This window comes from Myotis myotis, unplaced genomic scaffold, assembly GCF_014108235.1.
Source record: "Myotis myotis isolate mMyoMyo1 unplaced genomic scaffold, mMyoMyo1.p scaffold_m19_p_9, whole genome shotgun sequence".
Classification (NCBI taxonomy): Eukaryota; Metazoa; Chordata; class Mammalia; order Chiroptera; family Vespertilionidae; genus Myotis; species Myotis myotis.
Genome location: NW_023416401.1, coordinates 2,426,978 through 2,449,659, shown reverse-complemented (window position 1 = coordinate 2,449,659; position 22,682 = coordinate 2,426,978).

The following is a 22,682-nucleotide window of genomic DNA, read 5'->3' as shown; positions in this document are numbered from 1 at the left end:
AAGGGACTACTTCCTCTTTAACTTTATATGTTCAGTACTTTGCACAGGGTCTGGAAAACAGTAGGTGCTTACTATTAACAACAACAGTAATAACTGATATCTGGGTACATACTGGTGTCAGATACTCTGCCAGTCACTTGCTATGAATGACCACATCTAACTCTCACTCAAAAAGAACCATGTATTACCTTCCCGATTAGGGCAGCCAGGCTCAGGAAGGTAAATGCCTATGATTAGATGACTATTAAAAAGATGGAGCCAAGATCTGAAGCCCAGCTAACTTACCCCAGAGCACATGAACTTGACCCCCATGAGAGGGATCAAGGAGGCATTAAAGCAAGGAAAGAAGGCAGCCACAGGGAGAAGAATGATCACTCTCACAACAATTTTAAGGTAGTGAACTGTGATACAGAAAGGAAATGGACAACCTTTGAGTGGCCAGTGGGAAGCATGCATTTGCTGCAGAGACTCTGGTAGGAGAGACACAGGGAGCATAAAGTGTACACACCTCAAGACTCACACACACCAAAGTCTATTAGAAAACACAGCTGGCCCCTGGGGGTACGAAGACGATTGTGGACGTGGGGATAGAAAACATGATATGGAGAAACTACAGTTGCCTTTGCAAGATTCCATGCTGTTCTTAATCTCTGTCTTCCCGGCCACATTTATTTTCTTGAACATCTGGGGAAAGTGTAAACATTGGAGCGACACTATGGTACCCCATATAACTCTTGAGAAGGCAGTCATCTTGGCTGACCAAAAATAGTTAGTTGTAGCAGGCTCCAACTCTAGTAAGCAAAAATTAGTGGGATGGAGGTTTTGTGGGAGGAAAGATCAAAGGACCTCTTAGTTCTTTCCTCAGTCATTTTTCTTAAATATTTAAACTAGAGGCCCAGTGCACGAAATCGTGCACAGGTAGGGTCCCTAGGCCTAGCCTGCGATCGGGGCCATGTCCACCGCAATGCTTTCTGCTGCTGCCCTGCTCTGCTCGCCGCCGCTCGCCATTGGACACTCACTGCCGCTTGCTGCCCACCCCCACTGCCTGCCGCCACTCACCTGTCCCCAGTCCTGCCCCATTGCCACCCCCACTCATTCACTGTGGTTCCCGTTTGCCATGCTGCAATCAGAGCCTGTGGGGTCCGGGGGTTGGGGGTGGGGGGGGGCGGGGCGCAGGGATGGAGAGGTGGTCAATGCAACTCATGGCAACTGGTTGAGTGGTTGTTCCAGTCGTTACGCTTATGGTCACTGGCCTTTTATTATATAGGATTGGGATACTATGTACAAGTGCTTGTACATGTATGGTGCTGAAAAGCTATAAAAAACTCAGTATAGACTAGGAAGACATAAACCAGCAACGCTCAACATCCTCCATCTAATCTTTGTGCTAACATTACTTAGAGAAAGAAGTGTTCTATGGGTCTAGACAATGACCCCAGCTAAGGGAAAACCAATTCAGTGCGTTAGACGAGGAGCTATCAGCCCGGCTCTCCCTCTGTGTAGCTGAGTGACAGGATCTTCCTTGCCTTCAACTGCTCCCTATTGGAGGATAATTCTGATGGCCCCGCCTAGATCTGCTTCACTGGTCCCAATACTTAGACAAAGTAAACAAGTTGCAAATTCTCGTCATAGTCCAGAGGGGTTGGAATAAGTCCTAAGCAAATAAGAGTCTTTTGAGTTCAGATTTTCTTTGTCTCCTGATATTAGCCTGGCCCTGCTCAGACCTTACTCACGATGGCTTTCGGCTACATTTGTTTCCATGTGTGATCTTTGCGTTGTTGGGAGGCAAGGCCCAACGTCGCATTTAACAGCCCTGAACAGTGACCATCTGTGTGTTCTTTTCAGAGGAGAGCTCTCCTTTTATCTTCCAATTGTTCAGAATCACCTTCAAAGACGGAATGCTTTATCTGCCTCCTGCCTGCATTTCTTCTTATTCCAACAGCCTCATTTCAGCTACCATAATACCCAGGTGCCAGTCAAAAAGGGCCTCTTGACCAAATATCCTCCCACCACAAACCCACCCCCTACATCTTTCACAAGCATCTGCGTTTGTATGAAACGTACATAAGACAGATTTTATCTGACAATCAAAGCCCAAGAGGCACATTCCCCAGGTGACTTGTCAATGTAACATATACCATGAGTACTAATTAGTATTACATCTTGGCAGAGCCAACACCATCAGAACTCCCAGCTTAGAGTTTAAAGTTTTTTCTCTCTTTTACCACATCTCCTTCCCTATGTCATATACTATCAGCAATAGCACAGAACTCTTAATTTATTCCCAAATGCAGCCAACACGGAAATGAAAGAATAAAAGACCTGGTAGGTCCCTAAATAAATGAGCGCTTTAAAGAAAAAAACAAACAAACAACCACAGAGCATGCCTTATTGAAAGTACAAGAAAATGGAGGAAGTTTTGGAAATAGCATTCCAAAAGGGATTGACACGAAACCCCACAAAACCTTTGATCTGTCAATTCCATCTCTAGTAATAAACACTGTGAAAACACCTGTGCAAGTGCACAAGAATCTATCAGGAAGAGTGGTAATTCCAATTTTATCATGGTGACAATTGGAAGTACAAATACCCATCCATTTGGGAATAATTAAGTAAGCTAGAATACACTTAAAGAAAGGGCACATCCATTAAATAATATGAAGTAAATCTTCATATATGACAGTTAAAGAGGTCCATGAGGCAGTATTGAAATTTTTTTAAAGCAAGTTGCAAACATTACATAGAGACAATCTCATTTTTTTATAATTCATACTTCATACTCAGGAAGGTGCCTATGGTTTCAAATTATTCAAGAAGGATGAAGGTGCTTCATAAATGTACATTATTCTTAAAATTCATTGTAGGTTTAATGGTTTGAGCGTTTTTTTAACTGTTGATGTACATGCACAGATTCTGAAGGTTACACTTGAAAATGCTAAAGGTGGTTTTTCTAGGGAAGTGGGAGTTTGGGAAATGGAGGTATGGAGACATGAATTTTACGTTTAAAACCCTAGCCATCAGCCCTAGCTGGTTTGGCTCAGTGGATAGAGCATTAGCCCTCAGACTGAAGGGTCTCAAGTTTGATTCTGGTCAAAAGCATGTGCCTCGGTTTCAGGCTCGATCCCCAGGCGGGCTGGGGCAGGCAACCAATCGATGTATCTCTCTCACATCGATGTTTCACTCTGTCTTTCCCCCTCTCTTCCACTCTCTCTAAAAACCAATGAAAAAAATATCCTCAGGTGAAGATTAAAACAACAACAGCCCTAGCCATCAAATGCAATAATCTCTGAACAGAGCTCACCTTCTCCATTGAAGATCCACGCACTATATTCTCCCTTATCGCTCTCCCCCTCACAGACCTTTGTCCTTCCCCGACTTGTGAAAACACATGGAATGATGTAGGATGGTGTTATTGGACTGCAATTTGACTTCTATAATTGAACTTATGCATTGGACAATTTGTAGGAGAAATAATGTATTTGAGTTCTTTGTAGCAGCCTTCCATATGGTAGATGAGATGTGAGATAGCCATACTTATGGCAGCAATGACTTAGACCCAAGCTTTGTTTATTCCCAGAAGAGGTGATGTTATCCATATCAGTTAGAGTCCATCAACATGGTTTAACAGCCCTACGTGAAGCCATTTCCATAAAGAGCAGCTGTTCCTTCCAATCTGTCTCTCCCGTGTTGTCCCTAAATATACGTTCATGCTCACATTCGTCCTTGTGCTTTGATAGTATTTAAAATAGACTAAGTTGTTTGTAAATAGAAAAGATTATTTTCAAAGGTGGTTTTAAGGCTTAATATTTTAAACATGATTTAAACTGTAGAAGCTTAGTGTTTTCAGTGGCTTAATGCAATAAAGCCCACCTGTTATTTTTGGATGCTTTATTTAGACCATCTGCTCCGCAAAGAATGAAAAACTCAACAGTGGAGAGAGAATTGCCTATTCCTCATGTGTCAATAATTTATTTATTCTCTCTAGCCAAGCCTCCAGGTCATTGCAAAAGTGTTTATCTATTCATTTTCTAACACAAGGGAAGCCAATATTTGATGGTTGGCTTTATTAAAAATCATCACAGGGAATTGTATTTTATTGATTCATAGTCTCCTACTTTCTAGCTTGGCAGTCGCATTTATTTTAAGAACCTCTATTCTCTCTTCGGAAGCAGGTGGAGGATCTGTGGAAGAGGCGTTTTGGTGGTGAACAATCGCGTCAGTCCCAGATCAGGTAGCTACGTTACCATCACATAGTCTTGCTCCCAAATTACAAAGGTGTTGGAGACAAGAATTTCAAGGACCAGGCACTTTAGTCTCTAATCGCCCCCATTTGAACGGAATGGTCTTGCAGTCCTTCCCCTCACATCTTCATCTTTTTGCAGTACAGGGCTCTGGAGATCTCCCCACTTTAGCTTTTCTACTTCACTTAATTCTCTCTAGGATTCACTCTCAAAACGTTGACCATCTCTAATATTTATACTAACAATAGCAACAACAATAATAACAGCCTGTATTTATTGAGTCACAAGAGGTCCTAAATACTATTCTCAACATACCTCATATCTCCTGTTCATCTTCATTTAGCTTCTCTCTTCTCATCTTAGGCTTCCTCCAAAAGCTAGTCATTTCCTCAGTGACATCATTTCTCATATGGCTCAAAATACCACTTCTCTGTGCATATTGTCGGACCGCAGTTCCTGCCTGTCTTAGTTTACTTGGACAGTTATAGCAAAATACCATCAATCAGTTGGGTTATGAAGAACGGGAATGTATTTCTCACAGTTCTGGAGGCTGGAAGTCCAAGGTCCTGGTGCAGACAGGGTCCGTGTCTGCCGAGAGCCAGCTTCCTCTGTGATGACTGTCTTCTCACTGTGACATCCCGTGGCAAAGGGTCGAGGGAGCTGATTCCATCCACAAGGACTTTGCTTTTGCTGCCTAATCATCTTTTAAAGGCCTCACCTCCAACGACTATCACACTGAAAATTAGGATCGCAACTTATGAATGTGGGGGGAATACAAACATTCAGATACATAATGCAGCCACTGAATTTGGAGCTGATTTCCAATACCTATCAGATGTCTTGGGGGACTTAAGGGGAACTCTTACCAAAGCCAAGTTCATATATCTGATGCTTCAAAGGGTTTATGGATAAGGAAGGCTGAAACCTAGAAGATGGAAGACCTAATGGTGCTTCACTGGACTAGGTTAAGGGTTTTAAAGGGCATGGGGGTGGGGGACAGGTATGCAGAAACACTGGTGGGCAAGTTTTCATCGGAGGGCCTTGGAACTTGCCATTGATAGTAAGGGATCCACCTGGACAATGGACCCTTTACTTCTGACAGCATTCTGGTGTAGAAGATCTAGTTATGTCCCAGCCCTTTGGTTCCATGGAATTGGGAGAGGGGCATAGGGGGGTAGACGTTGGTTCCAGGTGCAGCTGGAAGTCAAAGTTCTCTCCTTTGGACGTGCAGTTTTGGTAAACAGGATATCCCCATTTTGAGCTCTTCTGCAGTTACAGACAAGAAGCTAATATTTCTGGAATGCCTACTAAGGGCCAGGCACTTGTCAGACATTGGACATGCTATCTTGTTTAATCCTTACATAACAACTTTAATCTCATGTTAGATTTGGAAAAATTTATGGAGGAATAATTTGATAATTTTCCTGAAATCACACTGTTTGTTGGTAGGAAGCAAGGTGAGATATACACACAAGCGTAATTCTAAAGCCCATGACCTTTATAGCATTTTACATGACAATGTTCAGATGTAATATTTTTCCATATCATTGAGATGATCACCCATGTATTGTCAGACCTTCCTTCTAATGTTTCTCTGTTTCTCTGCTATTCATCCAGCTGGTCTGACTCTAACAGTTCCTCAGTAGCCTCAACCTTAGATCACCCCGGTTAATCACCCTTCCTACTCTTCATTTCCAGCACATTCTACCCAAAAGCTCCCTATTTTCCTGTTGCATTGTTTTCCTATCATTTCTTGGCTAAAGATTCTATAATATTACCCATGATCTACCCACCAAGGTCAAATTATAGATTCAACAGTGTTTTTTCAACTTCCTCATATTTACCTGCCCAAAAAATGATCATTATTCTATTAACTCATTTCACTCACAATTGTTTTACTGGGTTCTTCACTCACTTTACCATCCTTTTTCCATTTTCAAGGATCTCTTTCCCCCTCTTCTTGAGCGATGGAATCTTATCTGGTTCAACATTCCCAGTCAAGTTCTTTTCTTCCAAGAAAGCCACCTTGGCCTTCCGCAGCTCGCTACCTCTTTCCTTCTCTGAATTCCTGCAGTATTTACAGTGTGCTCCCTGCCTTTATCTATTGCTTTTTATTTTCCCTTTATTATTTGAGTCTCTAGGTCTTAGGAAACATCTGAGAACAAAGGTCTTCTGTGCTACTTTTTGGAGTTGGTCGCATAAACTTGGCACACAGCGTGTGCTCAGTAACAACGCTCAGGTTAGTGGCCTGGCATAAGCTGCGTACTTCGCAGTGACAATTATCCTGCCATACAGAGCACATAGCTGTGGGGCGTGGTTACGGTGTTTTGGCCAGATTCAAGCCTCGGACTAATGAAAGGACAGGGGCCTCTCATTGCCAAGTGCAAGTCCCAGCTGGAGGGCAGGGCCCTCCCAGCACAATCATAGCCAGCGGCTGTGGTTGTAAGCTTGAACCTATGGTCCGAACATGTGGCCCCATGTGCCTTGTGATAGAGTTCGGGTGCATGTAGTTGAGTGGGGTTGAAACTCACGAGAACGCTGTAAACAACGTGATCACGCCCCTACTTTGCATTGTGACATCTGCTATAAAATAAAGACACCGCCTGTGGGCGCTGTCTCCTCACCAGGGAGCAGCGTCCCACCGAGACCCAGCTTTCATTTTCATGTCTGTCTTTCCTTAATCCTTTCACCCCGCCCCCCGCACCCCCCCCCCACACTCGGGATCACCCTTGGCTGAGCTGGCGTGGCACATAAGGCGCCCTGGGGCTGAGTATGCCGGCTTCCCACACATAGCATCCCTGGAAACCCTGTTAACAGCTGTTTGTCCTAAAGGTGTTTGGAATTCCCCACCTTTGATATTATATTTGCCTGATAGGAAACAACAAATAATATTTCTTTAGCTCTTACTCATGTTTCATATCCAAATACAGTCTCTCATGCAGAAATACAGCCATGCATCCTACCATCCTTCAGAACCTGCCTCTGGTAACTTTCAAAGGTAATGCTGTTCATTTAGAGAGAGAAAGAGGGAGCAAACCATAGCATGTGACTGTGTGTGTCTTATCTATAGTTATAATTCTCTTTTCTTTCCAAAAGGCATTCTTACAAAGCATTAGGTGAAGGATTCTAAAAGCTCCCTCTGTCCCTAAAATGCAATCTTTTATGAAAGATTCTGAAGAGCAAAGGGTATGATTTACTTCGAGTTATTTTGGGGCTAAAACTAATACTTGAACTATCTCCAGGATAGTGACCTCCGCACGCATGTGCGTTGCCCCTTGATGGAGACAGATGGTGTGGCTGGGAATTCAGGGCTCAGATACCTGATGACTCTGCAAATGCAAACCAGACACCTCAGCTCACTGCAACATGAGACCGAAGGGCAGCCCCCCAGCGGAGCGTTCACTCCCCAGCAGGAGTGCGCTGTGTGTAGGAAGCGCACCTTCCAGGGCTAATTTGCAATGCATCGCACCAGTAGTGCAGGCCATTTGAAGGGCTATAGAATTCCAATAGAAAATCGATGGCCAGGGTAGGATAACGCTAAGGCCACATAAAAAGGGGGCATGAAATGGTCGGCTTATTTGCAGACATTGGCCATATGACTCCCGATGGGGCCGCTAATAAAACAATGATGAAGTCAAATTAAAAATTATCAGCAATACCTCTTTTTTGTTTGTGCATTAAAATTGAATCTACATTGTGGCATGACAAAGCCATAATCCAAATTGCATGATGAGGTAGAAATATAATAATGCAAATTACATCCCCAAACAAATAGAAAATGCTACACTTTAGGTCTTTTATTGTGTTTAATACACTGGCCAATTGTGTGATGTGGGTGTTTGTATCCTAATTTTTACAGGGGAGTATATTAAATCTTGGAACGATTAAGTAACTTGCTCAAGGTCAAAATTAGAAAGAAAGTGAAGACTCACATAAGCTGCAAGCTACTCACTTATCTCAGTCCCCTACTCGGGGTTATGCAAAAGCCTGGGCAAATACATCCGTTTCACATTGTTTAGAGCAGGTTCTGCTATACTTATTTGACCAGGAAAGCTGCTTTCATGGAATGACTTCTAAAACCCGAGACGCTGCTGTCCTGTAGCTCATGCTGCTGCGCTGGGCAGATGAGTGGTTTGGCAGGGACATCGGATCTGAATTGCAAACAACTGCCAAGGCCATTGGTTATAATCCAGTGTGGCTCTAGTCTAGTGCCTGCCGTGGCGCTGTAGCCTTCAAGGGGGAAAACCTGTTGTAACTTCTAAAACCAGAAGCACACACAGCCATCTGGCCAAATAGTAGCCCGGAAAGAGTGACCAACCACGTCAACAAGTCAGTGTTGTTTCCTCAGGATTCTGACCAAGTCGAGCTAGAGAAGTCGGGGCGATGCCTTCTTCTTCAAGGTCGCCTCACATCTAATGTAGATTCTCCCATGAACTTTCCAACATGAAGTATTTGCAAAGGTGAGTAACTGCTCCTCCCCTGGCTGGACCCGCAGCCCTGGCTAATGGAGGCACTCACCTATCCCCTCTGCTGGGTCACTTGGTGGGGAGAACAAGAGAGAAGGCTGTGGGTGCACCCCGGTCCACTCCCCTTCCATCGCACGCCCTTTCTTTCCTCTCTTCGTGTTGTATTTGAGAACTAAGACTCCAGTGAAATCAGACTTGTGAGCAGTTACAAGGAAGCTCTACCAGTAAAGTCCACCGTCTGCTCCGGCCTCCTTTGTTTTTCTCTCGCTCAGGCTTGTGGGTAGGGACGTTCCTTCCTGGGCTGCATCTCCGGGGCCACCTGCTGGCAGGTTACCTTTCCTCTGTTGATTCGCCTGCGGGCAGCACAGGCAGCTTGGGGGGGGGGCGGGGTGCAGGTGTTCTCCAGCCCCCAGAAGCCGGCTCTCCGGCCCTGTGCCTCCCGGAGGACTTGAGAAGCTTTGCCTGGACAGCTCTCCTTCTGGGGTCCAGGTCCCCAAGGCCAGACTCCAGGAGCTCCTGCCTGCTTATAGGGCCTCCCGTGCTGAAGAGTGTGAGTCAGGCATTTCCTTAGAAGGTGCTTTTGATTCCCTAGCAGATGCCCAGGATGCCCATGCTCCTGGTGGGCCGGAGAAGAGGGAGGCTCACTGCAGAGGAGCGGCTGGTTCATGTGCGAGGACCAGTGACTGATGGGGCGGGACAGTGGACTCTGGCTCCGCGTCTCTCTCCGGTGCTAATTCCTAAGGAATATGTGTGTCCCAAGCAGCGTGGTGTCTGGCCAGGTCATAGTTCAGGGATGACTGACGGGTAATGGTCAACCTATTTTGAGGACTTCAGTATCTTTATTTTTAATCACTGGCTTAACAGGCTGCTCTTTCATCGCTGATTCTGCCTGGATTTCCTCTAAGTCAGTATCCAGGCTTAGTTTTGCAGAGACAACAGGCGCCTGACATGACAGAGTCTTGCTCTTTACACTCATCTCCTTTCGTGTATGTGTGTGTGTGTGTGTGTGTGTGTGTGTGTGTGTGTGCGCGCGCGCGAGTTATGCAAAAGCATAACTAATCTTTTTCTAAAACCTGATTGAGAACTTAATGGTTCTAGGAAAACTTGGAGGATTGATTTTGGGGGCTACGGAGGGCCATCTCAGGATTTAGCCAATCTGTGCTCTTCTTCCACAGTAACTTAGCAGAAACCAGCAGCAAAAGCACAGGTTCGCCAGCTTTAAGATCAACCCCTCCCCCTACCCTTTGTTTCATTAAGAAATCTTCATTTCCCTCTATAGATCCCTGGTCTCCAAGACTATTCTCAATGGTGGTCTAAGGTCAGAAAGAGGTCCTTTACTGCCACCCCCGTGGTCCCAGGACACTGGGTGTCACTGCTAGTGATGCTGTGTGCAGTCTGACCCTGCCGGGGAGGACCATCACAGCACGGTCTCACAACAGTCAACTTCCCACACGGCTGACACATGTTTTGTTACCTTCATTTAAGTAAGGACATTTTCTGAGCTTGGAAATGTCACATTGGCCACTAGACATTTGAGTGGTGGTGATAGAACTGTACCCAGTAACTCTGGGTATTATGAGTTCAAATCATGTGCGTGCTTAGAAACAAGGACCTTTGTTCTATGAACAGTGTGCCCTGGAAAGCGGTGTTACACATCTATTTTTCTAACTGTTTATGTGGATCACTGAAGAACTGACAGCTTATGAGGAGAGTAACAAAGAGAAAAAAAATCAAATTCTTTATATGGCTGGATCACAGAAAGATTGACATTTTGTGCAAGAAGCACCAAAGAAAGCATATACAGTGGGGAGTTTTTCATCACATGTGTACATAGAGAAATGGCGAGTGATCGATAGGCCATGCAGTTATTGACCTGTGAACACTTGTCTGAAGAGAATGCTCCTCTGATAAAACTAGAAAAAGAGCCAAACACCACAAATGAGAGGTCTAACCAAATAACACCATTGGATTCCGAATAACAGGGCTCCGAAGCAGGCTGGGAGTGTGGGTGTGCTGGCAGCCTGCCCTACCACTGATGTCTGCCTGCTTGCTCATGCTTTAGCTTATGCATTCTGCCGGCAACAGAGAATCAGTCTTCAGCTCTGGACGCCTGCTCTATTTAAGAAACAGCCGAGGAGTTTTTCTACCACCAGGAGTAGTGAAAACTGAGTCTGGGGAAGGGGTAGGGGTGACCCCATGGTAGCCAAGACCTGAGTTCATTCATAGCTGGTAGTTCACTCACCAACACCCTGAGCTCTCTTTCTCTCTCCAAAAGGTTTGAAAGGCTTTGCTCCATGGTAACCAGAGTATTTTTCCTCCCTGACTTCCCCTTCCCCACTAGAACCTATCCTGACCACTCAGCTCAGGGTCACCTTGAACTTGGTGGAGGACATGAAAAGTGTATAAAATGTTTCCTCTTTAAGTTCTAGAGTGGACTCCACATCCTTGACAGGATATTTTTTACCTTTTTTACCCGGGAGGAGTTTGAACCTATTCAATCGCCCTATATTTAAATTAGCTCTTGTACCTTGGCGTTATTGGTGAGACCATCTTCTGTGCATTTGTATTTGTGTGGTAGGGGGAGGGGTTGGTCTTAAAGCTGGTGAACCTGTGCTTTTGCTGCTGGTTTCTGCTAAGTTACTGTGGAAGAAGAGCACAGATTGGCTAAATCCTGAGATGGCCCTCCGTAGCCCCCAAAATCAATCCTCCAAGTTTTCCTAGAACCATTAAGTTCTCAATCAGGTTTTAGAAAAAGATTAGTTATGCTTTTGCTTAAAGGTATAGCCCACTAAAACATACAGAAGACCAATTCAAACACAATTACATAGAAATTGAATAGAAATAGATAAACAAGTCTTTTCAATCTTAGTCTTAAAAATGGGTTTCAGATGTTTTAAAATCATTAATTATATTAGCATAGAACTGAGTGAGCTATTGGGAATGTACAAGTTGAAAATTAAAAGACAAGAAAGATCTGAAATTCGTAATGTCTTCTTTGTGATTAAATACCTGCTTTATGTTTTTAGAAGAATACAATATTTGATTTAATGCAAATGATTTCTTTGAAATGTAACTAGCATTTGATGGAATACACATTTGCAATGAGAGAAAACATGATGTGTTAGCTCAGAACAAGCGAAAGTAATTTCTATCAAACTGTCTTGTCTTTTAATCTAACAAATCTATACAAAGTCTTTAACACAGGAGAAGAATGAGCAGGCCTTGGGACGGCATGAAATGTCTGTTCCAGGTAATAATACTGTAAATTATAAAACACAGACCCAGTCTCCTAGCAACACACTAAGTGTTAAAAAAAAAAAAGGCATCAATGAGTAACTGACATGTGATGAGGTTTGCTTCTCAGTCAAGTACCTGCATCTACCAAGGCTGGATCCTGCTACAGTGAGTGCATGGCCCCCATCCCATCTTCAAATGTCCCAACCAAGTGTGATCTCAGCTTTGTTATGCAATGCTCCATGACCATTCACTGCATTCAGAACAACACCCACTGCTTCTCCTGCCCTTCAAAAGGCTTCCCCGTGCATGCCTTATGTAAATGCGCAGCATAATCTTGAACCCCAATGAGTCCATTAGACGAGCTGGCTTTACCTGGCCTGCGTGCTCCACATCCAGGCCTTGGTTTGGTGGGTTTGGGCTACTTGGCCAGCTTGACAGTGTCTGTCTCTCCAAAGTCTCCCCTTTATTCTGGCCAAATTCAGTTTCCGTCTGGTCTAAACAGTCAAACTTCTTAGTCAAGAGAGATTTCCCTTCTCTCCTATCCCCGCAGCAGGTTGTTAGCTATCCTGTTTGACAACGGGCACATCCAATCAAACTCCAAGTGCTTCGGACTTTCCCTAGAAGGCAGAGAACACTTGTTCTCACGTAGCAGACCCTTCCTTAGTATGCGTTGGCTGACTGGCCTCAACACTTTTCAACTTGTGCTTTTCTTCCCCAAAACTGCCCCTGTGACCTAGCCAACTCCCAATCCCCTTTGGTCTAATCACAAACTAGTTCCCTAACAGGTCACTCTGCCTCTGGTCCTGTTCTCCTCCGCACTGCTATCATCCAGGTCTCTCTAACACAGAAACTTAACAGCATTGCTCTGTTTTAAAAACTGCAGTCATATTACTCTCACTCAACGGCTGAATTCCACAGCCTTTATATGACACGCTAAGCCCCGGGATCTGCCCCTCCTTCTCCAGCTAATGGTCTAAAACTTCCTTCCATGTACTATGTTTGAGCAACATTGGAGGTTGCCTCTGATACAAGTGATGGATTCCCGAAGTCCTGTGTAGGTTAAAATTTGCAGTATTATTTAGTGAAATTTTCCCCAGTGAAGAAATGTAAGCGTGGGGGAGCATGTTGGAGCAGGTATCTTTTAGCCATTATGTGGTTTTTTCCTTTTCCTACCCTTCTTTCCAGCATTGCCTCTTATTCTTTTACAGCATGCCACCTTTTAAATTTACACGAGAGCACATAATCATGGATTCTGGAGTTCTCCGTGACATTTTATTGCATTTAAATCCTCTTTCAAAATTGTGGATTTTCAGGCATTATTTCTGGCCCGAATTTTAGCCTTAGCCCTGGCAGCATTATTTAATGAGGATTTCAATTATATTATTATGGGCATCGGGATATGATTGGAATCATAAAGCAGTAAATGCTAAAATCACAGAATGAAAGTCACCAAAAGCACTCGCAGAAGTCTGAATGCAGGTGAGCGACAGTGGCCACAGGTAGGCCGGCCTGTCTGCTCCTCGGCTAAAGTGGCCCCATGTTATCATTTGGTGGCCACTCGGGGGTATTTTGAAAGTGACTTGGTTAACATTTTATTATATTTCCCATGCCACCCCACTGAATAATAAACCGGTCCTAGCACAGTCTCGTCTACGAGCTTTCAGAAGTGAATTTGAGGCAACCTCGTGACTGGAAGAGAAGGTAACGTTCCAGTTACATGTCACAGCTATGAAGTCTTCCTGCACGCAAGCCGCCTCTTTGTCCAGGGCCGCTTCTCTTCCCTAACCGTGTGCTCGGAACCATCAGCACCTACACGCGCAGCAGGGCCTCCGATCCTGACAACTTGCTGGCTGGCTGTAAACATTTGTCCTCAGAGGGCACACTGTCCCCGCTTGGCCGCTCCAATTGAAAACCCTGTCTCATCAACATCTTCATTGCTGCACTAAGAAAAGTCGTCCATTTCCTAACTTGGATTATTGGCAGGAATGGAGCAAAGAAGAGTGGGATGGGCCCTGTGTTCTGAATCCTTATCCCTGATCTCATCACCCAGCACAGATCTCAGCCTTGCCTTCCTTTCCTCCTATAGAAACAACTGGAATGTGTGCATATTTGGAGACGGTTGTCATGGTTCCCAGATTAATTCCTCATTCCAGGGGTCCTTCTGGCCTCAGTTTTATGACATCATCCTGAATTTTTTGCGCTTTTGCATGACAAGTGTTGTGTATAATTCCAATTGTGCGGGAAGCATTTTAATACCCGTTCTCTCTAAACGATAACGCCTACTTTTTAATTATTTCATCACGACTTGTCCTAACTCAAAGTGCAGCTGGAGAGGCCTGTGAGAGACCAACATCGCAGGGAGTGTCCAGGACCCACTCTATCTCTATCGCTCAGTGATTACAGACACAGCTCCCTATGTCTGAAAACGATTTGATCTCAATCGGTGACATTTAAGCCACCATTCGTGTTGCCCCAAGTAGCACCTATATCTCAAAATGAATCCACCAAGTCTCAAAAAAGCATTTCACTGTCTTAGGTCAAATGTATGCAAGTAGGCATCTGTGTACTTCTCTGCAGTTGCAAATTACTTGACCCCCATATCCGCCTTGCCCAAATGCCCGAATAAGGGTGCTACCAGGATTTTCTTAAATGTAAAACTCGGTCTAAGTATTATGCATCATGTTTCAAAATAAAAATAAAAAGCTACAGAGCTTTGTATTAAAGTTGACAAATATTACATGATCCTAATCTAAGTTCAAAGAAGCATTATCATAATAATTGATGGGAGTCTAGAGCATGATGCTTTGCATGGATATGTGAATGGGTTATGCATGTTCTGGCTCTGTCACTTCAGAGTTCCCAGACAATTCCAGCCCTCCATCTCCTCTTCCGTAAAAGAAGAGAACTGACCTACTGACCAGTGGTTCTCACAGGTGGCCATGGTGAAATCACCTAAATGCCCCTCAGTCCACTCCAGCACATGTGTATGGGTTCAATTGTGCACCACCCTTAAGGGGTACCTAAGTCCTAACCCCCAGGACCTGCCAATGGAAGTAGGGTCATGGCAGGTGTAATTAGGCCTTTCTGAATCGGGTGGGGCCTAATCCAATATAATGGTGTCTTTGTAAGAAGTGAAGAGCCAAGAGGCTGCACCTGGAGGGAAGAAGCCATGTGACGATGGAGGCAGAGATAGGGGTGAAGCTCCTGCAGCCAAAGTCAGCTTGCCGACAACCCCAGAAGCTATCAAGAGCCACCAAAGGACCCCCTGTATGTGTCAGAGGGAACATGGCACTGCTGGCCCCTGGCTTTCGGACTTCTAGGCTCCACAACTGTGAGACCATCTACATTTGTTGTTTTAAACCACCCAGTTTGTGATACTATTTTATGGCGGCCCGAGGAAACAAATATAACTACTAAGAAAGAACCTTTAGGAGGCAGAGGAATGTGTATTTTGAAAGCCCCACTCTCCCCTGTGGTCATTCTGATATGCCCAAGGTATGGAACCACGGGACAGGTAATCTCTGAGTCTCTGTCTAGATCTCAGATTCTATTATTTGTGTTGCACACGGTGTTTAAAAACAAGATTAAAAAAGGATAAGGACACACACACACATTCAATGATGAAATAAGGTTGAGAAGTACTAGCATTTCATGACAATGTCAAAAGTTTCTCCCCTACTTATGGTAATAAAGTCCTACATGATGCTATTCTCTAGTTGCTATGCTAGACGTAGAAGGCACTTGAAGGTCAATCCAATTTCATCTTGACAAACACATCTATTTGAACTTATTTGCTCTTGGAGATACGATGCTTGTTCAGTTTTCAGCCAGTGAGTGTGGGGTACTGTTTGTGATAGATTTGCCTTATGACGGGTAATATATCTTCTATGAATGAACATCCAGTTCTTTCGCAATTGTCTGTGATGATTGATATTAAACTATCATTTCTTGATCTGTGGCATCGAGTACAAACTAATCTCTCATACTGCCAAGTGCCGATGCTTCTCCCTCCTGCGGGGTCTGTCCTTGAGACACCACAATGCCCAGCGCACAGCACTGCGACGGCATCAGGGATTCCTGCTGTGCCTGGAGCTGACAGAGCGCCCTGAGTGATGGCTGCAGACTCCCAGCACACGCGGGTGGGGCCTCCGTCTAGAGCTGCACCAGACAGCAATGACCCCTAACTCCACGATGCATCTTGTCCGCCATTCATGGAAGCTGTTCTTCTACATTTGCTCTTTATTGCCTGTCTTCACCATGGACTACCAATGAGAGCTCTGTAGGAAATGAGATTTTTTGAGGAAAACGAAATTCAGAGGAAGAAAAGAAATACACGTTAGCATTTTTCTATCCTATTATACATTATTGAGCAGAACAGAGTTGGAAATAGTAGTCAAAAGTAATCAGGCATTTGGGGAAGCTGTCTTTCACGGCCCTGTCTGTTGAAGGGGCTTCCACACCCTTGGTGGGTGCCCCTGGCTTCTGTCATTTGTATGTATATTCTTTTCTAGCCAAATGGGAATGCTTAACTGAGAGTTAGACACCAGGGATTCTACAAGAACTGTTCCTAATCTTTTGCCTCACAAATGAAGACGATTGCTTATTCAATGGTTCTCAACCTTCTTAATGCCGCGACCCTTTAATACAGTTCCTCATGTTGTGGTGACCCCCAATTTCATTGTTACAAATTGAACATAAATAAAGCATAGTGATTAATCACAAAAACAATATGTAATTATATATGTGTTTTCTGATGGTCTTAGGCGACCCCTGTGAAAGGGTCGTTCGACCCCCAAAGGGGTTGCGACCCACAGGTTGAGAACCGCTGGTTTAGATCATTGCAGCAAATATATTATTTTTAATTTCTTCTATTGGAATTGATAAGCTTAGTCTATGGGAGCTATTTGTCATAATATTGACATTATCAGTTAATAAGCAGTTGACTCTCAGAATGTTGTAAGGTCTGTAAGATTAGGGCCTGTGTCCAAACCTATATTTGTATCCCCCATTCCTTAGCTCTATACCTGATGCCTAATAGGAACTCAGTGGATTTCTTTCACCTCAATAATGATAGCTATTCTGGCTTCTAACAACAGAGGGAAGGAGGACCACACCAAAGCCTGCGCCATGGGGGTGCTCACTCTACAATAGCTGGAGTTTAAGATGGAGACTGAGACAGGACATAATGCATCGCACTGGCGTACTGGACAGCAGACATCGATACCGCATGAAAATTCTGGAGAGCTGAGGCTAAGAAGAATGGAGGAATTGTCATTCCGAATTTATTTAGAGGCATTTAATTAGCAGAGCCTAAAGTGACAGGGAACGGGCACGAAGCTAAAGGCAGGGCAGATCAATGAGCCACGAGGCAAGGTGAAAGCATGAGAGGCGATCCCGCAGATCAGTGTGGGTCCAGTCAATGGACTGAACAATGGGAGAAGAGAGCCCATTCCCTTTCCTTTTCCCAGACAGGCAACTGAGAATCGGGGAGGGGATATGTCACCTTGGGTAACAAGAGGTAAATGGTTTAGTTACAAAAAACAATGTAAAGCACAGAAAGCTTAGATATGCTGTGAATGATTCGTGTGTTTTTTAAAGCACCAGTAATTTCCCTGAAAGAATTTTATCCAAACTTTTGATATCAGGTGCCCTATATTTAATGAAATGGCTAATCACCCAATTTATAGAAAAAGTCTAAAAGCTACGACTTATATTTAGTAGTTGGGTTGGCAGACTATCTTGAAACCGAATTATTCAGGGTTGCATTTATACTTGAGCTTTAAGAGAACTCACATGCATAATTGAGTTTAAGCAGTGGCTTTGTAGCATGCTGATATTTATGCTTTAAAAAAAATAATGGACACAATTTATAGCAACTCTTAGTCAATAATATACGTGTTCACATGCACCAAATCTTTTTATACTCAAAAGGTCAGTTACTGATATCAACAATATGGTTCCATGGCAATGTGAAAGTCACCAACGTGGTGCCTTACATATTAAAAATTCTTATTGAGTGGTGAGCATTCCCAAGATCTTGGAATTAGCCCTATGACATATTTTTAAGCGTGCGAAAATCAGATGGATGTAACATTCATTTGACTAAGTACTTGCAAATGTTATGTAGAATCATTACTTAATCACGGAATATCTGCTTACAAAAGCAGGAGCTATTAAAAGCAACATTAAGATGAATAATTATGATTTTTACTAGTGATTTATGGGAGTATGACTTTTTAACAGTAAAATGTCAAATCCCACCCAGTCAGTTCAATGACTTTTTTGTGGTTATTAATCCTCTCCTGAGGATACTTTTTTCTGTTGAGCTTTTTAGAGAGTGTAAGGAAGAGAAAGGAGGGAGAAAGAGAGAGAGAGAGAGAGAAAGAGAGAGAGAGAGAGAGAGAGAGAGAGAGAGAGATGTGATCTTGCCACCTGAAAGCACCCCGATATATACCTTTGACCGGGAATCGAACCTATGACCCTTCAGTGCATGGGCCGACGTTCTAAGCATTGAACCACACCGGCCAGGGCCAGCTCAATGACTTTTTTCCATGGAATCACCACCTACTTAAAAATAACATTTCCACCACTTCAAAAATGACTTTTATTTTAAAATAATGCTAAACTTCGATATGGGGAGAGGTGGGATTACTTGTCTAAAATTGTAAAAATCAGTGGGAATGCATAATTCAGTTTACACATTTGATTCACACACAATTTTCAGGTACAGTTCTAATATATATATATGATGATGGTCTCCCACATATCTCTAAGTTACTTTGCTATTTTTACTATAATCCCTTAAAATAATTTAAAAAGACATTTGTCTGGATATAAACAAATATTATTTGCTGAAGGAATGGTTCCCCATTGTTTCTCAGAATGCCTGTATTTCTTCATCAGTCTGGCTTCACTCCACATTGAATTCTCTGAAGGGGTAGATAATTGTAGTTGAGAGTATGCTAGTGACACCTAGTGCTTATCCGCTATAATGTCTGCACTTCGGAGAACATCTATTTCCTCATGGTTAGCCACCGTTAATCAAGGTCCTGTTTATGCGCAGAAAGTGACAATGATAACGTAAGTGCTATTCATGCTGTTACAGACTAAGTGGATAGCCTCCAACTTAACCTCTTAACGTAATTAACGCAGACAGATTTGACATTAACATTGTGCGTTAAGAACAAGAGCAGAGAATGAGGAATCACAGAATGAGAACGCATATGCTTGAGTTGCATTTTTATTATTCACAAGAAGACATGAATGCCAGAAAGTTGTGGCCTATTGGCTTAGCCCACTCGTTAGGAGCTAGTGGGTGGCATGGGGGACAGAGGTGGGGCCCCTGAGCATGAGTTTTTTAAAGACATAAATAAGACCCTTGTTATTAATAAGTTGGTTCTGAGAAAGTTTTGCCAGGCTTTAGGTCAGACCCTGAGATACAAAGAGCCCAGGAGGCAAACATAAGGCTTGCACTGCGGGGGGCTGTCATCAGGGCCACCTACCTCTCCTGCTCAGCCTAGGAAGAGACTCTCAGCTTAGCCCCGAACTATACAGACCACTCTAAGGAACTGAGAAGACCCGTATCGCAGGGGCTGAGTGTGGAGGGGCAGGAGGAGAAGATCAGGTCTGAGGGAAAGACTGGAATGAGACCTGGTAGACTGTTACGGGCTCCCCAAATTCACATGTTGAAGCCCTAGCCCCCAGTTTAATGGTGGAGCCTTTGGAATGTAAGTAGATTTGCATTAGATTCTCAGGGTGGGACCCTCATGGTAGCATTAGTGCTCTTACAGGAGGAGGGAGAGAGAGAGAGAAATCTTCACCAACAAGCACCAAGAAAAGCCATGGCGGGGATACAGCCAACAGCTGGCTCTCTCCAAGCCAAGTAGCAGGTTTGAGCCTCACCAGGCCTGAGCCTGCCAGCACCTTGACCCTGGGCTTCCCCGCCTCAAAGACTATGAGAGATGAATATCTGTTACTTAAGCCGTGAGTCTACGGCATTTTGATACAGCTGCCCAAGCAGACTAAGAGACAGGGATGGCATGGAGTTTGGAATCTTAGGATAATGGGAAAGCCCTTGGACAGTTCTAGCCAGAGAGAACATGTATTCATTTCACTTAAGAACACTGTGGCTATCATGGAAATAACAGATAAATGAGGTAAATTTGGGAGTCGGATGACCTCATGTAATTTATCATCTATTTGGGAAGGTAGGACACTAATCTGAACATACACGACTCGACAGCCTTGATACCAATAAAATTTCTCCCAGTGGGGACATGTATTGCATGTGCAAAATGCCTTTAAAAGTGCGCTATGCTAAGTTAGTGAGCTTGGAAAGCCTGTATTGTGCAATTCCACCGTCTTTGGGGACTTTACACTATTACACTCCTGCTAGTCTCACACATCACGTCACTTGAGGTGTCACCTGATACGATTTGAAATTGCAAACAATAACCCCATGCTGTCTCTGGGTGCCACATGTTGGGTGTTTGATGGGCAGGCCAGTAACGGCTTATTTCCCCGAAACCCGCCATGGCTGAAGGCACACTGAGAAACTCCTCTGGAAACGTTGTTGAAAAGCTAACAAAACCCCATGCAGCATCAAAACTGGTGTGATTTCCTGTTTTTCCTGCATGGCTTAAGCATAGCTTTGCTTTAGAACACGAAGTCTAGTTCTGTTTTTGCACTTTCTCTTGTTTTTATGTGATATTTCCCTTTGAGATGTTTGAAACAAAACTGTACCTTCCACTCATTGCTCAGTTTGCATTTAGCATTTCAACAATTGCTACTGTATTCTAAATACACTCGCAGTTACAGTTATGCAAGTTCCAGTATCACCTCACCATCCTGCCATTTACTGGCTCATGTTTCTCATTCCGCTATCTAATTCAATGTGATCCCCCCAGCCTCAACTCTCCACCCATGAAAATGCTAACTGTATCTCTAGCAAGATTAAACAACCTCCACACAGTCTGTGCTCTGCCTCCAGCCCACTGTGACCCCGCCGTCTCTTTCCTGTGCTTCTGTAACTGCCTGCCCCCTACACCTCTTATTGGCACCTAGGTAATCCCTCAGAGCGGCTGGGAGCACGGGCTCTGCCATTAGGACTCAGGGCCCAGCTTTGCAACTTACTTGCTCTGAAAACTCCAGTAAATGATGGTCTTCTTAATAAAGCGGGGATAATAAGAGCAAACCCATGAAACAAATACCAGGACGATTAAATTAACTAACAGCCTTAATAGCTTAAGGTCAAAAGTAAGATTAGAGACTGCCTGGCACATAGAATTTAGCACATGGTCACCACTGTTACCACTTCGTTCTATTGTAAATCTCTGGTGGTGATATTTCCCTCCCACGGTGTTTTCTACCCATTATCACTCCCCGTCTCACTCGCCATGCCTGTGTGCCCTACCGTGTACTGTCACCTGGCTCTTATTAACATTGTCCCCTGTACTGTGCTTCCTGATCCTATACCTGGAACCAGAGCTAAAACTGCACTCAAGGGCCTAGCCTTTCTGTCTTTCCTGAAGCTTTCATTTGCCCTGAATTCCAACCAAGTTCTCACCTTGTTGTCTTTCTCAGAACCTTCCCATGGACAACTGATGTTTTCTCACTACCCTCCAATGTCTTGTACCTTCTGCCCCAAGTCCCTCTCTATGATCCCCTGGAATTATTCAACCAGATGTTCAAAACATTAAAAAGGACAACTGTAAGTTTTCCTTCTTTGTATTTCCCACAGAGCGAAGTTTATACTAGGTGCTCCAAATTATTTAGGAAATAAATTAATGATGAAAATGAAGACGTTCGTGGCTCATAACTATTTTTCCATTTTCGAGGAAAGAGCATTTATGTTGATGAAATTGGACAGGCATCGGTGGCTGCCATTTCTAAGGGGGTTCAAAGACATAACCAGGGCATTTCATTAGTTTGACAACTCTGCCCTCCTACCAGCAGTAACACTTAGGAAACTTGATTTCATTAGCGGGGAGAGGTTTATTTGCTTATGGCTTCTGGAAGACAGGAATTTGATATTTATCCTCAGGCAATTGGAAAATTGACTCGACCCATTTAAGAGCTGAACAATGGACTCATAATGACTCCTCTCAAAGAGAACAAAAGAACAAGGACAGCCATTGGTCGATAGGCCACTTAAGAAGAAAGGTGGCTCAAGAACAAGGAATTTAAGGAGACTGCTAAAGGACACTCTATGCAGGGAATAAATGACAAAGCATCGAAGGAGGTTAGAAGGTGCACAACAAATTCAGAAATGTTTCTTTAACTTGGGGACACCAGCTTCAGGGATGGGCCTTAACACCCCTTCCTATCAGTAAAATCAACATAGCGATCCTACTCAAAACGTCTGTGTCAACTGAAAACTTGCTTAATTTAGTCCTGGGTCAACCTCTGAGCAACACTGGGTTCCTACAAAGGACATGCGCTAAGCCTTCGCCTGGGGCCAACGTGATTCATAGACAGAAAGTGAACCTCAGGGAGGGCCCATGGAGAAGGCTTGTGAATGGAAAAGGATGGGGGATGTTTTCCGTAAGTGCCACTGGGGGAAACACCAGCACCTAGGAGAGAACCTTTCCCAAGTCATTATCTGGACTTAGCTCTGAACACCCAGGAAGTTTCCATACTAACAGGTCCTACTTTTCTCCAGCTCCATCCCCGTGTTCCCTAGTGAGATGGTGGCCTGAGTCTTCCAGCAGGATGGTTACCCAGTGAGATCTCAGGTAAT